This window comes from Schistocerca serialis, chromosome 1, assembly GCF_023864345.2.
Source record: "Schistocerca serialis cubense isolate TAMUIC-IGC-003099 chromosome 1, iqSchSeri2.2, whole genome shotgun sequence".
Lineage (NCBI taxonomy): Eukaryota > Metazoa > Arthropoda > Insecta > Orthoptera > Acrididae > Schistocerca > Schistocerca serialis.
In genome coordinates, this window is record NC_064638.1 from 482,487,421 (window position 1) to 482,505,258 (window position 17,838).

The 17,838-nt window shown below is 45.7% G+C and overlaps 1 pseudogene; it reads left to right on the top strand.

Moving 5' to 3' along the window:
- The first annotated feature begins 1,286 nt into the window (after positions 1-1,286).
- LOC126428007 (5S ribosomal RNA) lies at positions 1,287-1,404 on the top strand (annotated as a pseudogene).
- Positions 1,405-17,838: the final 16,434 nt, after the last annotated feature.

The window sequence follows — 17,838 nt, forward strand, 5'->3', positions numbered from 1 at the left end:
AATAGATTCTGTCGGTTGTAGTTTTAATTATCTGTGCAATTGTTCATTCATTCTTTTGGTTTAACCCAGTCTCTGGGAGCTACCGAATGAAAACAATCGATTCAGTCGGATATAATTTTCGCGATGGCGTGGTAGTAGAAGAAATCGTATGATTGAATAAAAAGTGATCCTCAAGACAAATTCAGTGCGCTACACAGTATGTGCGGGGATGTTTCATATCCTGAATCTATGTTTTTTAGATAAGTTCAATAGAAATAAGAAAATTAGCAAGCGATGACAAATATTTCCCGCGGAAAAAATATCTCCGTCAAGTGTCTGTACATGCTTGAAAAGTAGGTGATCAAGTCAATAACAGTTTAAAAAGTTGTATTTTACATGCGTTGTGTTCAGGTCATCTCAGCATTCACCGAAAGAGAATTATCTGTGATGTGTACAAACCAGCAGGATGGGAGAGCAGAGTTTCAACAAATTTAAATAAAAAGTAATTGTTCAATTATTTAAAAATAAATTATATGGCGCTAGTTGTTAACCGTAAGAAATATTCGTATTTATTGCCAGAAGTATAAAAAATTCGTATGTAAGTAAATAGATACAAAAATTTTGAAAACGTTTCTATAAAGACACTTTTATCCACGTCTCCCGAAATTAAATACTTCGGCTATCTCACATGGAGTGATACCTGGAGGGTGAATGAAAAAGATTCATACAGTTGGCGTCGCCGTAGAGACAGATTTCATTCGGCTGGACGAATAAATGAAAAAGTAATCAACTGGCCAAGTGGCTGTTCAAAACAGACGGTTGCCCCTTCACTGTCTAACCCCACAGTGATTTCGCTACTTACGCGGCTGCCCCTGAGGTAAGCCGCCAGCTTTAATTAGTTCATGACCCAATTCACCGACGTCAATAAGAATTTCGAAAATTTTAAAGTTTTACTGTCTCCATAAGTTCTTTGTTGCTGAGTAGGAAAACTGCACTCTTGAGAAGCTCTTACCGTTAGTTTACGTTTTCAGATTCCGCTGTCATTGCTAGACCCATTATTATAAAATACGACTGATTCAGGCCGCATGCGGCCCGCGGGTCGCAATTGGACGATCACTGGTATCATTTAAAAAAGGATAGGTTCAGCCGCCTAATTGGAAAGATTGTCTCTAATCCTTCACGGCCGCAGGCACCTCTCCTTCGCGAAGTATGAGATTTCTGTGCGTACGTGTATCAGTTTGTGTATATACACAGCTTACAGTCACCTACGCTAGACACTACTGTGTGTGGGTGCTGTAGTGTAGTGTGCCAGCGGCCTTTCCGCAGTGGTAACAACGGTTCCCGTCAGATCACCGAAGTTAAGCGCTGTCGGGCTGGATTAGCACCTGGACGGGTGACCATCCGGTCTGCCGAGTGCTGTTGGCAAGCGGGGTGCACTCAGCCCTTGTGAGGCAAACTGAGGAACCACTTGATAGAGAAGTGGTCTCGTAAACTGACATATGGCCGGGAGAGAGGTATGCTGACCACAGGCCCTTCCATATCCGCATCCAGTGACACCTGTAGGCTGAGGATGACACGGCGGCCTGTCTGTACCGTTGGGACTTCCAAGGCCTGTTCGGACGGAGTTTAGTCTAGTTTAGTTTAGTACTGTAGTGTAGTGTAGCATCGCGTTCTTGTTGGAGATGAAAACCCGGTGACGGCACATAGTCCACTCCTCTCGAAGAGCACCTAAGAGGCCGCCGATTTTATCGTCCCCATCCGACGGACAAATCACCATCAGCAATGTCACAGACCTGACTTCGTGAGGCACTGTCGAGAGGTTTCGTATTTAAACTAAGACATTGGCGCAAAGTCTGGTGATCAGAAACTTGACGCTCCACCTCTCCTCACCCTACTCACCAAATACTGGCAGTAAAACTTTCTTCCAGCACCAGGATTCAAACCGCTTATCTCCGGATCGAGCGCGAGCGACCTTGGCCATGATGACGAGCACTGGTATAGTTCATGTCAAAGGTGATCATTTGCTGTTTGGTGGTACTCTTCTTATCACGTCATGGGCCTACCCCTTAAAGTTATAATCACCGTGAACCAGGATGTTTCTTTTAGTATTCACTTAGACCAACTGTTGCCCTTTCTCCTACTTGAAGATCAGTATACTGTCGAGGCGCCCATCTTTCAGAATAACAACAGCAGGCTTCGCACTGCGGCACATACCAGGTGTAGAAGTACGAAACGGGAATTTCGCTTTATATGGTGCTAGCTGTCAGTGTATAGCCCGTGAGACCGCGACTGCAGCGCCATCTGCTTCCTGTAATGGCTGACGACGAATGTCAACACACAGTAACCCAAGTTCGAAATATCTGTATCTGTTTCAAACCCGTAAACATGTCGAGTTTTTGTGTTTACTAACTACAATTTGCGGACAGCATTGTCTCTCTGTTATCATTTGGAGAAAACTGCTGCAGAATCGCATCGAATGCTTGTCGAAGCTTCCGGCGAACGTGCTCTTGGGAAAACACAGTGTTTCGAGTGGTTCAAAAAATTAAAAAGTGGTGATTTTGACGTGAGAAACGTCCAGCGTGAGAAACCGCCGAAAAAGATCGAAGACAACGAATTGCAAGCCTTACTGGATGAAGATGATACTGAAACTCGACAGGTTGAAAACGACGGGTAAGGTTCGGAAAGTGGGGAAAATGGGTTCCGCATGAACTGAATAAAAGACAGCAAGCAAATCGAAAGACCACTTGTGAAATGCTGCTCGCCACATACAAAAGAAAGTCGTTTATCCATCGAATAGTGACAGGTGATAAAAGATGGAGTTATTTTTAGAATCATAGGCGTCGTAAAACGTGGGTGAATCTAGGCAAACCATCGACATCCAAAGACCAAATCGCTTTGGAAAGAAGACAATGCTCTGTGTTTGGTGGGATCAGAAAGGTGTCATTTATTGTGCGCTGCTATGACCTGATGGAACCTTTAACACTGATTGCTACCAACGGCAAATGACCGGTTTAAATCGAGCACTGCGTGGAAAACGACCGGAATATGAAAAAAGGCAACACAGTCATATTGCTCCATGAAACGCCCCATCACACACAGCAAAAAGAGTCACGGAAACGACCGAGGCGTTCAGTTGAAAAATACTGGGGCATGTGACTTATTCTCCAGACTTGGCTCCGTCTGACTATCATCTATTGGCATCACTGAGACACGCGCTCGGTGAAAAACGCTTCAGTTCGTATCAAAATGTACGAAAATGACTCGCTGACTGGTCCACTTCGAAAGAAGGTTTTTTTGGCGTGGCATTCATAGCCTGCCGGAGAGGTGGGGGAAATGTATAAATAGCAATGGAGATTATTTTGAATAAAACGTTGTTTATCAGTTTCAAACAACAGACGTGTGATTACTGCAACCAAATTCCGGTTTCATACTGCTACACCTGGTACCTGGTTAGAGGAATACACTCAGGCATACTATCGTTCCTCGATTGGCTATCTAAATCACCTCATCTTGTTCTCTTAGAAAATGTGGTGGGACTATTTGGACCTACTTCCAAGCATTCTGCTGGCATACCTGAAAAGCAATAACAGACTCACTTTGTTACTGGACTGATTCATTGCCAAGGCTAGAGGGAGTGGTGCGTGATATTAGTGATACGTCTGCTTTTGTTCTGTGTTTATACAGATGTTGGTTAAAAATATGGAGCCACCACGAGAAATACACGATTAAACATAAATGTAGATAACATCCTGGTTTGCAGGTTGCACTGTTCTAAGGACCACGGACAGCATTTGTGCAATATGCTCAATACGTTGCAAGTGTCAGTCGCGATCACATCAGTGTTCTGTGTTGCGGCGAGTGCGTAATGTCGGCGCTAAGGGCTTCGTAACCTATATAGCCGAAGTGTTTGGTGTTTCAAGAAGCTCCGTATGTAATATTTATACTGTATACGGGGAAAGAGAAAAAACATTCTCCGCAAAGTCACAGCGCAGAAGAAAGCTTCTCCCAGAAATGGTGACGGACGGGTATGGAAGAGGATTGTGACGGAAAATAAGGGGACGACAGCTGCGTAAGTGAGAACAGAGGAGAACTTCGCACTCGCAAACTCTGTCAGCGCCTGAATACCACGAAGGGAGCTCAAAAGCCGGAAATTGCGGTGTGATCTGGAAGCCTCAAGCCACTCCTCAGTAATGCAAATGTCGTAAGAAGAAAACATGGTGTCAAAGCCAAAAAACCTGGACTGTGGAGAAATGGAAGAAATGGTTCAAATGGCTCTGAGCACTATGGGACTTAACATCTGAGGTCATAAGTCCCCTAGAACTTAGAACTACTTAAACCTAACTAACCTAAGGACATCACACACATCCATGCCCGAGGCAGGATTCGAACCTCCGCCAGGACCAGCAGCGCAGTCCATGACTGCAGCGCCTTAGACCGCTCGGCTAATCCCGCGCGGCCGAGAGTTAGGTGATTATTTCGGCAGCCATATCGTGGTTTTCCATAGGCCCCACAGTTGCTTTGCAATGTCGCATTCCTACCAAACGCCATGTGACCATTTTCAATGATCAGCTCCATCCTACGCTATAGTGTTGGTTCCCCATTGGTAATGCTTTGTTCCAACGCGACCTGCTCCCTGACCACACACCTCACATAGTCCAGGACTGGCCTTGTGAGCACGAGGATGAATTGTCGAATCTCCTCCAGTCACCACAGTCACCTGATCTCGATATACTAATATTGGGCCTGTGTGGTCTACTTTGGAAACAATGGTGCGTTATAGTTCTGCACCTCCATCATCATTCCTTAACTTCCACTATTTTACTGTAAGAACGGTATAAAAATACCTTGCACTGTGTTGGGCGTGGTAACACGTTGCATTTTTTGTGTTTCCGTGTTTTTGTCCAATCCCTGTGTGTTGGGTTAGCTGAGTGGTTCTTCAGCCGCACGCCCTGAGACCTGAACACATTCTGTCCAGTGAACGGCTGTTTCACGTCCAGATGAAGAACAACGTGCAAGCGGTGATTACATGTATTTCTAGTACATAAAATTATACAGTTCTACAGCAGATACAAACACAGAGAAAGACAATTATGCTGGCATTAGCTGCCCTCCTCCTTCCAGTTTAGGAGGAGGATGGGAGGTTTTCGTGCTCGCTGTCGCGCACAGCTGGGCGAGCTGGAGCACTTTATCGACCTTCGGAAAGGTCGGATGCGGACTGCTGGCAACAATGGGTGCCGCAGGAAACCCATTAACCGGAAACGCGCTCGCGGCAGGCGACGCGCTTCGATGCTCGCGCTGGTCGCTCCAGCGCTGGTCTGTTGACATCGGGCACAAATCACAGCCGCTGTTGGTACTAGAAATATGGGGACGCCATATAACGGTGGCAAAAGTTTCTCGCTCAGGACAACTCCAATGACATTCCAGGTAATTAAGCATTAAAATGATCTAATGTGAACAATATATCAACGAATTAGTGGGCGATGTTACGAGCTTTGCCCATCACACCTTTTATGTATTCAAACTGTCTGAGTTTAAGAGAACTAAGTTTATTTCTCTTACACTGGGTCCACGATCACTAAGCATTTTAATGTTGAAATCAAGATTACAATAGGGCTATAAATTTTCTGTCACAATTAAAAATTCTTTGACGTTCAGTGCAGGCCTTGCACCCGCAAGACGTGTTGGATGGACGCCGTCGGGACTCAGTATAGTGGGCGTATCTGAATAATCGGTAATTTCCAAGAATGATTGCCTGTCGAAGTCGAGGGGGGGATCCAAACGATACATATCGAAATATCGAACGCTTGATTGTAAGTCGATCATGCGACTCTGGTGGCGGGTGTTATGATCAGTTATTTGTGCTCGTCATTTTTATCTGTTTTCCATCGTTCCTTTAGTTGCTCTGATTTACAAACCTCCACGAATTATTTGTGAGTTGGTTGGGAAACGCAGACGATTTATGTCGATTGTGAATGGGATGTCTGGAGTTCCCAAAGTTTCTTCGGCGGATTTTCACACTTGTAAAAATCTAATTCCGTGCTTATACAGCATAGAAAAGCGTTTGACTTTTTGTCGCAAATGTGTACTACCGGACAAAGAAAGGAGGGGCTCTGTAGACTGGTGGTGCGAAGTGTGTAAAACTTCGTAAAAGGAGTCTCGATGCTGAAATACCGTTACAATTTCATTGCGGACAGTGAGGAAAACGAACGGGTGTCAGGAAGAATACGTGGTTCGACCCTTCCAAATTATCCATCCAGACCAACGTAATTCTTCTATCTTACTGGATTGGAGACTACGCCTTGCAAGCAACAGCATCGGAAACTGACTTACCTGCTAATACCATGTGTAACTATTTCGGGTTTTGCGGAGAAGTTTGTTATATGGTAGTGACAAACGACAGTGTACCAATTAGTGGACACAAATAAAGTTGTGGAAATAGACGAATCTCATACAGCTAAAAGGAAGAACCAGAGAGGACGACCTTCGAAGAGTGAAACCGATCATATTTTGGTATTCGGTGGAATACAAAGTGCGTCACGGAAGTGTTTCGTTGTGAGAGTATTGTCCAGAGACAAGGTCATTTTAGTGGGTCTGATAAAGCACTTCATACTGCCTGGTATAAAGTCATTACAGACGGATGTCAGTCCTACAAGACTCTGAAAGCTGAGTTCATCAACCCCTCTGTAGAGTTCGAGTCTTCAGATGACCCCCAGTGTGCACATGCAGAACATTGAGTGGCTATGGAAATCTGTGAAGTCTTCCATTAAAAGAGAACGGCGTCCAGGACAAAGAGACGAACTGTACTTGTTTCAGTACCTCTATTTCCACAACTTGCGTTTCCAGGGAAAAGTTGACGAATGTGACACTCTGCCGATATTCTTGCGTGATATTGTCAGAGTTTACCCAGGCTATGGCAAAAAGGTACATCACATGGACTTTCACATGACAACACCGACAACGAGTAAGGTAAGTCGTCTCCTTTGTAGTTACAAGTAGCGCTCTTCTTTTGTCGTTGCATTAGTGACCACTATAATCATGCTCACAATGCCCGCCGCCAGAGTCGCATGATCGACTTACAATCACACGTTCGATATGTATCGTTTGGACCCCGCGACTTCGATAGGCAATCATTCTTGGAAATTACCGAATAATCTAACAACTGCTGTTCAGAGTTTATAACGAGAATAGGGATGCTCGGCCCGAAAGACAGCGAGACGAAAGGACGAGAATGAATGACAGAGACGCTCAAACTGATGAAACCACAGACACGGACATGAATGTCTATAACATTGACATTGTAAATTCAGTTTCGATAGAGTAGTAGGTGACAGGCTTTTAGCCAACTTTAATCAAGTAAAACCTGTAATCAGAATAAAAACAGGCGCAGAACTGAGTATTGCATTGTCTTATTACCTTTTGATTAACAGCATAAAGTCATCAGCTTTAGATATACATCATAACATGAAAAGCAGCAGCCGAGCAGGAATGTAGGGCTGGATATTTTTTTAAGTGTAACACATATTGGATGTGTGTGTCGAGAAGCCATTTCTGCATTGACAATCTAAATCATTGGCAGTCTTAGGCATTATGAACGAGTTGATAGAAGAACTATACGAAAGGTGAGAGAATACTCTATATGTCAGAATGTAAAATATGTAATCCAGTAAGTGTATTGTAATGTACATACAGCAAATATGTAACATACCTACAACAAATATAGCCTATGTTCGCCTGTGAAAATGGGCTCGATAAGCAACCTGGGCTATCAGTAACCGGAATCTAACCTGCATAACACTATGTGCGTGTGGTACGAGTGTCAGTTTCGCTGTCATTTGAGCCCTCAACAGATCGTTACATGAAAAACGTATAACTAACATTTAGATAAGCTATCTGACTGCGGTCTTGAACAAGAATTTACAAGTGATACATAATCTGGCTTGTGCAGTGGAACTTACTGGATTAGAGTACATGACATATTTTGGTGTGTCAGTGTCTCTGTTTGGGCCCTAAGTTTTGCATTCACCTCTTTAGATGACTGCCTTTTTTCATGTGGTTTACAGCAATTCGCAGCAGCATGGAGCAGCAGCAGCTAAAGCTTATTGTTGCTAAGAATGAATTTAATGAAAAGGAGTTTGCTTGAATTCTGTTAACTACTAAATAACTTCTAAGAAGGGATTTCATATATTAAGTCTATTTAAAAACTTCAGAAATCATCATGTTTGATAAGTTTAATAACGACAAAATGCCTGACAATGACATAATTATCAATAATGGCTGAGTGCTATATTAACAAATTATTTCAATTTCAAAGTTCCAGTAACATTTAATGACCACAGAATTTTTGTGAATTAGATGTGTAGAATAATCATTGTTATTTGGAGGATCAGGAGGCTCCTTTAACTGACAAGCAAAACATGAGATTATTGCAAACTCGGACTAGCAGTCACGAGCCTACCCTGTAATTGCGCTTTACGCTGTGCTTGCGAATTTTGCACTGAATTCCATCCATTGACATCCATCTTCAGGCATAGTTAAGCGATCTGAATCTCTCCTGGCCATGTGAATGAAATCAGGCCTTGAATGTGGTAAGATCTACCAGCAGCGGAATGTGGTAAGATCTACCAGCAGCGTGACACGTCTTGTGTCTCCGAGCTCCCGACTGACCCGTCTCACAACAATGCCCAGAATCGTGCTGCCATGTTTCGCTCTCACATTGTTGCTATCACTATCTGAGTGCTTATTTATTTCCAGTCTTGCACAATGCAAAGCATAGCCCTACTTAATGTTTAATCGATGTAATGGAGAGTTACGACACTCTCCTTACAGAAGTAGCAGTTGTAATTATGGACAACCATAAGACGTAGAATGGAATGACAATGAAAATCTATGCCGGACCGGGGAACCCGTACTTCGTGCTTATCGCAAGCTGTCGTCATACCATGTGGCTACTTGTCAAGACTCACGGCCAGACCCCAAACTCCCATATGTCGTCAGCTATGCGGCCTAGAACCTTTACTCTTGCATCAGTTACGTACATTCCCACACAGGGGATGCAAAGTTCATGCATAAATGCTTGCATGTCCTAAGGAATTTTGCATCGTAATTGAGAATAACACAGGCACTGCAATATTGTATTTAACTACCGACGGCGGGTAAGCGACTTTAAAGTAAAACGTCTCACCTGTACAAGAACATATGCAATGGATGTACGAGTAAAGGTCGTGCACAGATAGCCAAATGGCAGGCGACCGCTTGCGATAAGCGCGGAAACCGGGTTCGAGTACCGGTCCCGTCAGTCCAGTCTGCAGCTGTTAGTTCTCCATATTCGCAGCTGCGAATGCATGTCCAGATGAACTTTTGCAGTATAATTCAGAACAACACAGGGTCGCATAAAATTCGTAAGTTGCTAACATTAATAAATATATGTAATATGCTCGATTCAGGTTTACTGTTTATGTGGCAGTTTCGAAGAAAACTATATTGTAGAATTAGTGCGTCCATTCCGGAGGACGACGGTTCAATCCCGCGTTCGGCCATCCTGATTTAGGTTTTCCGTGATTTCCCTAAATCACCCCAGGCAAATGCCGGGATGATTCCTTTGAAAGGGCACGGCCGGCTTCCTTCCCCGTCCTTCCCTAATCCGATGAGACCGACGACCTCGCTGTTTGGTCTCTTCCCCCCAAACAGTCCAATCCAATTAGTGCGTCCTACACAAATAGCTGCAGTATTTTTGTGTCAAAGAAGCGAACGGGCAGTCTATAACTAAGCGGTCATCGTGTCTGATGGCTATGTGAAGTAGATACGGCAGAACAACAAAAAGCCAGTCAGCGTGGGCGATAGACGATGAACCGACCACGATACACCGTATCAGGAGGAAGACGAGTGGAGCATAATGGAACTGCAGAGTGAAGACCACAGCACATGAGTCTGGAGCAAGTGCACAGCTGTTGCAAAACTAAAGTTCCGGCGAGAGGCAACTAGCGGCGACAAGATAGACGCCTCCTACTCAGCTTGCAGATCGTGCTGACAGACGCAGGCAGAACAGAACTGGCAGCGAGCACGGACCAAGACTGTGTTGACAACGTCGAGAAATGGAACGAGTTCTGATCCCAATCTAAGGTGCTCCGCGCTAGGTGCTAGACTTCCGACCAGTCACGCTACGAAAACCGGGTTAAAAATAGCTGAACGATACATCGCAGACAGTCCGAAACGGGAGATGCGCAAGATTATAAGCCCTCACCAAATGTGCGCCGTGGCCGCCGGAAACACATTAGCCGAAGCTACAGCCGATTACGGATAAGCCATCAGCCTCGCGGCAGTGAACAAAAGCGAAGCTGCAATCGTGCCAACAGACTTTTACACAGCCTTTGACTGCGTGAGCCACTTCTTCTTCTACAAAGATCTCGAGCAATTCAATCTCCGAGAATGGTTCCTGCGAATAATGAAGAACATCATAATTAGTGCCACGTATTGGGTGTTGCTAAACGATCGAATTCAAAGTTCGCACCAGTCCAGAGGTCGGCAAGACAGGGCAGCCTTCACTCTGTTGTTTTCTTTGCCAGCGGCTGGATCCAGTGCTGCGACAAACACACAGCACCGCCAAAGGAATTCCGCTGAATGGAACAGCGCAGAGCGTATGCAAATGAGGTTGGATTTTTCATAAAATAACAGAAAAAGTAGATTTTCTCAAGGTAGAGAAACCACTGCACACTTTGGAACATGTGGTGTCACCGCCAGACACCACACTTGATAGGTGGTAGCCTTTAAATCGGCCGCGGTCCGCTAGTATACGTCGGACCCACGTGTCGCCACTGTCAGTGATTGCAGACCGAGCGCCGCCACAAGGCAGGTCTAGGGAGACGTCCTAGCACTCGCCCCAGTTGTACAGCCGACTTTGCTAGCAATGGTTCACTGACAAATTACGCTCTCATTTGCCGAGACGATAGTTAGCATAGCCTTCAGCTACGTCATTTGCTACGACCTAGCAAGGCGCCATTATCATTTGCTGTTTATCTTGTGATGCATGTACCGTCAGACCGATGTTCACCAATTATGGATTAAAGTTAAGTATTCCAACAGCTACGTACTTTATTTGCTAGACTCAAATCCTTTAACTGTTCCAGACCTCAAGCCAGCCTGCGTGAGCTTAAACGCGTGCCTTTCGGCTTCACCTCCTAGTGGCTTGGCTGTCTTGCCAAGTCACAACAGAACAAGCGGCAGAAGCAAAAATCATCCAGAAAGACAACATTACTACCAACCGGCATGAAAAAATTAGAGACGATAGCATGTGGTACAAAGTAGAAGAGACCGACAAGTGCTCAGAGGTAGTTCTAAGCGGTCCATTGAAAATGGCGGCACAAACTTGGACATCGGAATTAGAATAAGAGGACTCGCAAGATCAAACGCAGGTAGCTGGACTTGTTCCAAAAGGCGAGGAGCGTAAACGAGCAACGCTTATCGAAAGTTTGGTTCCTGGAGCAGATGTCTAACCCGCCAGAAGACCGAGAGCTACGGAAGGGGAAGTTGCCGTCGCGAAATCTTCGAAATGCGGCGTACAACACGTATACTAGGCGTGCACTGAGGAGGAGTGGGAATCATTGAATTGCAGAGAAAATGTGCGGTTCTCCTGATCCACCGATTGTACCAAGGCGGAAAACTATCCTGACAGTATGACAGCCGCCCGATTTTACTCGTAAAGGCCAGAGCCCCAGAAAACGCCTGTCAACATAGCAGATATACCTTTCAAGTTAAAATATGTAAGGGAATTAAGACACAAATGAATTAAAGACATTGGCTGCGAGTGGGCATTGATTTGACTCAATGGGGAAAGTTGAAAATCAGTTCCGGACGGGACTCTGAACCCGGGTTTCCGCTTATTAGGCAGATGCGCTGACCACTACGTCATCCGGACACAGTCGTCATAGCAACGGTACGGAAATACCCTAGTATCACACACTACTAGTGTAGTGCCCCTTGCCCATTTTCTTCATTACTCGCGTCTTTTTGCCGATTCCCGTAAGACTTCGAGCCTGGTGTGCAACCAAACTGAAGAGATCATTGCCCGTCCTCGGACGTGTCTGACAGGTCAGACACCACATATACAGTATATTCAAAAAAAGTGTCCAATACTTCAAGATTGGCCGTACTCATCGAAACAAGGAAAGTAAGTCCAATAAACGTGAATCAAGAAATCCGTACTTTCTGAGATGTTCACGTTTTCACAGGAGGTATTCAATGTGGCGCCCATTCATGACAATGCAACCATCTGCCCTCCGGCGTAAGGAATGACCCACCATTTGGAGTGTACCCAGTTGTTGTAATGCTGGCACGCATCGAAGACGCAATCCTGTAGTGTCCGCGCATCGTTGATTGGCGTGGCGTAGAAAATTTCCTTAAAATGTAGCCATAACCACAAGTTAAGGGGATTGACGTCTGGGGAACGAGTAGGTCAAGGTTTCTCCCCTCCTCCTCCTCCTCCTCGACCATTCCAGTGGTCCTGAAATGTCGGCGTCGGATATTCGCGGACGTTGTAACAAAAGTGTGCTGGGCGCCATCATGCATGAACTACAGTTGTATCCGTTGCTGCAACGGCGCAGCCTTCAGCAAAGTAGGCAATACATTAATGAGAAAGTCCAGAAAATGGGTCCCACTTAACCCTCGTGGTAGAACGTATGGCCCTACCAATCTATCGACAAGCACGCCTGCCCATACATTGATTGAGAATCGATGTTGATGCCCTCTTTCCTGAATTCTTGGGGATTTACATCTGCCCGTAAGCGCTGGTTATGGAAGTTCACACTACCATCTCTCGTGAACCCTGCGTCATACGTAAGTAAAATATTCGATATGAGCAGTGGATCTGCTGCACTCTTCTGCAGCAGCCATTGATCAGAACTGCCGTCTGCCATGATGATCATGTGGCCTTCGGGCCTGAACGCGCTGTAGATGATGTCGGTACAGCAGTTGTTCATGAAGTACCTCCCCCCCTCCCAGATAATAGTGTGGTTCCAGGGGTTTCTTCCACCGAACGTAGCACACGCTCTTCCATGTCAGGCGTGCGGACTGTGCGGGGCCTTTAACTGTCAGCCTTCCGAGGTGCGAGGTTACCTGTGTCCCTCAGACGCTGGGAAAGTCCACCGCACAGCTTATCAGAAGGCACTCTGCGCAGTGGATATTTTTCAGCGTAGCGGGCACGGGCTCGCAGGCTATGTCCATTTACTAAATCGTAGCAGACTATCATATCCACCATTTCGCTTGTTGAGTGTTAGGCTTCCACTGCTAACAAGTGGTGGAAGTGGGGAAAATGTAAATGTACTACACCATTTGTACACACAAACAGAACAATGACAGTAACCAAATAAGTGAATCCGCGTTAGGAAGAAATTAAAACACCATGGTACGTACTCAGGGTTGACAATACTGTACAATAGGGACCACAAATGCGACGAAAAGTAACTAGCCTACAATAAGAGTCGAACCACACAACCGATTGCAGACCTATAATGTTAGGTACAGTACTGTGACTAAGACATCATCATACCCTACCGGCACGTCTGACGGAGCACCAATGCACCGATTGTCCTAATACTTGTAACGAAGCGTCGCGCAGCCCTTCCTATAAACACGTGTTTCCGAACCCATGTTTATTGGACTTCATTTTCTTGTTTCGAAGAGTACTACCACATCTCATAGTATTTGACACTTCTTTTCGTACACGCCCTACATGTAAGCGAATATCTCATGCAGATGAGGGTACGTCCTGCACACAGCTGACAAGCCACGCAGGAGGACGGGAAAAAAACTTTTTGCAGAGCTACTAGAAGAAGCGCGACGGAACACAACAGAAGCGAAAAAACCGAATCGCGAATGGAAGCAAGTTTGAACGAAGGCGCCTCCGCTTCCCAAGTAAGAGCGACTTGGTGAAAAGTAATCAATGACACTGTGCCCACAAGCGCAAAGATCACAGCAGGAAAAGCCGTGCCTGCTACGCAACCGACACCTTAGAACATCGTTTTCTATGTGGAGACCCCACAACAATATGGAAAGCGTGCAGAGACGTGCTGGCGCTGGTCAACAGAACCGCTCCAGAAAACATAAACATCCAGCAACTCATCCCTCTGATAAAATCGATTACAACGAAAAAGGAACCAAACCACAACTTGGATTCTAGGACAAACAGTGCACTCAGTAATAGAAATAAAGTATAAAGATACCACATAATATACTCACGTTCAGAAAAAACCGTGAACGACTGGAGATGGACGTTCATATTTACAGGAAACGTAAATTAATACGGTCTGCAGAAATATTAGCATTTCAGTCACCTCGGTTCAGCACAGCCCTGGGCCTTGATAACTTGTTCCATGCGTGATGAAATCGACGCGTATTATGCACGAATGGCATCCTGTCGTATAGCCATCCATGTTGGATTCACCTGGTTACAAAGTGCATTGTGTAATTGGCATTGGGTCACAGCGCTGTATCGGTTGTTTCACCGCGTCCCACATATTTTCGATTGGCGGCAACTCTGATGATGTGGTGGGCCACAGCAAACGGCAGACGTCCTGTGACACCAAGAAGGCACGTGTTCATGCAGAAAGGTGTGGTCGTGCATTGTCTTGTTGAAAAATGACGTCTGCAGAGTTGTGCAGAAAGGATATGGCTGCGGGTTGCAGGAGGTCATTCACGTAGGTCACACTGATCGCAGTGCCCTGAACACGCACCAACTGTGATTTGTGGCTGTACCCAACACCACCCCCACTGAGCCGTGCTTGGCTCGTGTTCGGGACATCTCTCTCTTTTTACATTCTGTTTTTACTGTTCTGCCACCTCGTTTCTTAATTCAATTACTGGTGTTACTGAGTTGCTGCCTTGCCTGCCCGTGAGCGGCAGCAGCAGCAGCGCCCTTCCATATATGCCTCGCCGTATTATCTTTGCTGGACTGCTATTACTTCTCGGTTTTCGTATTTTGGGAATGGAGTTCGTATCTGGCAGTGAGTTGCAACGCGCCAGGAGTGGAGTTCGGACGTGGCAGTCGGATAGTTGGGACGCGGCAGGAGTCAGTCGGGTTGGAGCGGCAGTGAGGTTCGGATAGCCATGACTCGCCCGACCGCTGCCGGCACACGTGACTGGGGACGGTCTTGGTTGATCGTCGGTTGGTCGTCTTACCGGACGACGTAATTGCTCGCCGATCGTTTATGGGTTGGCGATGTTTGCGTGTGTGTCAACTCGTCGTTCGTCCTCGTCACTGCATAGCCACTGCTTTTACCGTTGGTCGCATTCTTCGTCCAAGTGTTTGTGATATTGCGTGTGACTTATGATATCGACTGCCCAGTTATTTTAGCGCTGTTTCCGTGCTGTTGTGTAGCAGTTGGTCGGTTGGCGCAGTCGTGAGGTAGCACCAGTGGGGCATGCAGCGTCAGAAAGATGCGGATAGCCATCACTTACCCGACGATTGCCGTCACACATGTTTTGCGTGGGGACGACTGTAGTTGTCCGTCTGTCGGTCGTCTTGTTACACTACGTGTATTTGGCCGGCGATTGCTTATGGTTTTGGCTGTGTGCGCCGACTCGTGGTTCGTCCTCGTTATTGCACAGTCACTGCTGTGAGCATCGTCTAGTCCTCGTGCAGATGTTCGTGGGGTTGTGTGTAATTTATGTAATTTATGTAATTTTCACTAACAAGTTTATCTAAGTGTTGCCGGCGTACTGCCTCCGAGTTAGTCGGTCGTTAGATTAAACGACGTGGATTTTCGTGTCGTCCACCCCTTGTGGGTTCTCTGGGATCCGTTCTTGTTTGGTTCCACAGTCTCTGCTGTCAGCATCGTTGGAATTTTGGTGCAAGTGTGGAGCATTGGTCTGTTGACGGTCTGTTGGTTGCGTTGCCGTCGGATTGAGCATGGTTGGGCCAACTGCCTGTCTCTCCTAAGTGAACGTTAGTATTTCAACTGCTGGCCGAACCCTCCCCCCCCCCCCTCCCGAAACTTCTGACCGCCGTTAGCTGCACTGCCTTTTCTTATTTTCTGTTGTGTGTATTTGTATGGTTCATAGCCGATGTTTTGAATTGAAGTTTGTCGGCCGAAGTGGCCGTGCGGTTAAAGGCGCTGCAGTCTGGAACCGCAAGACCGCTACGGTCGCAGGTTCGAATCCTGCCTCGGGCATGGATGTTTGTGATGTCCTTAGGTTAGTTAGGTTCAACTAGTTCTAAGTTCTAGGGGACTAATGACCTCGGCAGTTGAGTCCCATAGTGCTCAGAGCCATTTGAACCATCTTGAATTGAAGTTGAATTTCACAAGCTGCGACATCTTCGCGAAAAAAACAGTGACCCGTATATGTAATAAGTTTCTTTTAATTTACGTCTATGGTCACAAACTTTTTGTTAACAGATTACCGGTTTCGGTCTTTAATGACCATCATCAGATCTGTTTCATAAAAACAAAGTCCTAATGTTGAATTGTTTTTAGTTGTGTTTTAAGTCAAAGGCCTTCAGCCGCGTTAAAAGACTGTTTGGGGCCTTCAGTCTAATTGAAGATAAGGCCTTCTGCCTTGTGTTTTTTTATTTGACTTTACCTTGAGTCTTAAATCATGGGCCTTCAGCCGTCTTTAAATTAAGATTGTTACTTTACAACTGTTAAATTTTGGACCTTCAGCCAAAATGTAGAACTTACCTAACGTGAGGCCTTCTGCCCTCTAAATATTCTCTTTGCCGTCTGAATTTCGAGTTAACAGCTTTTAGCCAGTTTTTTTTTATTAAAGTGGTTGTGCTCTTAAGTCATAAGATAGTGTGGCGTATTCAACCGATAACTAAGTTCAAGAATTTGTACTGTAATTGAGTAAAATGTTCTCGGGTTTCCAACCGTATCGATTGCTTAAAACTACACGAGCTTTCGGCCAAGCACTCCTTGACCATTGTCAAGGGGTATGACAATGGTTAAGGAGTGCTTGGCCGAAAGCTCGTGAAGTTTTAAGCAATTGACGCGGTTGGAAACCCGAGAACATTTTATTCAATGTTATCGCTACGAGAATCTGCATTGTATTGTAATGTTTGCTCAAATAAATAAAGTTGTATGTGTTAGAGTGTAACTGACAGTCGCTCATTTTGGCCCCTTTCCACAATTCCTACCACCTGTCCTGTCCTGCGGTTTTATCAGGGCGTTTCACCACACCATAAGGCCTTGAGTTGGTGGTGTATGTCTTGTGTGAATGTAGTCACTGTGACGCCGCTCCACCTGTCTACGACGAACCAAAAGGCGACCATCTTTTTCAAACAAACAAAACCTAGATTCGTCCGAAAACACTATTGATGCCGTACATATTCCCACTGGTATCGTTCCATACACCATTGCTGTCTAGCATGTTTTTGCACATCCGTCAAAGAAGTGAACGACGCGCACGTAACCCATTCCGTAATAAACTGCAATGGACAGTCACCCCTGATAGTGTACGATGAGTTATACTGTTTATACTGATTAAGTAGTGCGTAAGCCTAGGGACCATTGACCTCAGCAGCTTGGTCCCATAGGAACTTACCACCAACACCACCAGAGCCGAGGAGGACGCAGATCCGGATGAGGTGTCGATCTTCTCGACGGTTGCTCTGGGTGGTGCGACCTGACCCATCTCGTCTGATTCTACAGCCTTACGTGACCCATTTTGCACACACCCGTCGCACAGCCTAAACACTTAGTCCCCCGCGAGCAGCAGTTTCCCAGATGGATGCATCACATTTTCTCATGCCAATAATGCGCCCTCTTTCAAACTCACTGATTTGGCGGTACCCTTGGCTCATACGTCTGCGAGGCATCCCACGCATCTGTTCAAGTCCCACTGATTCACTGTCTTCGGTTCATAGCGACAACG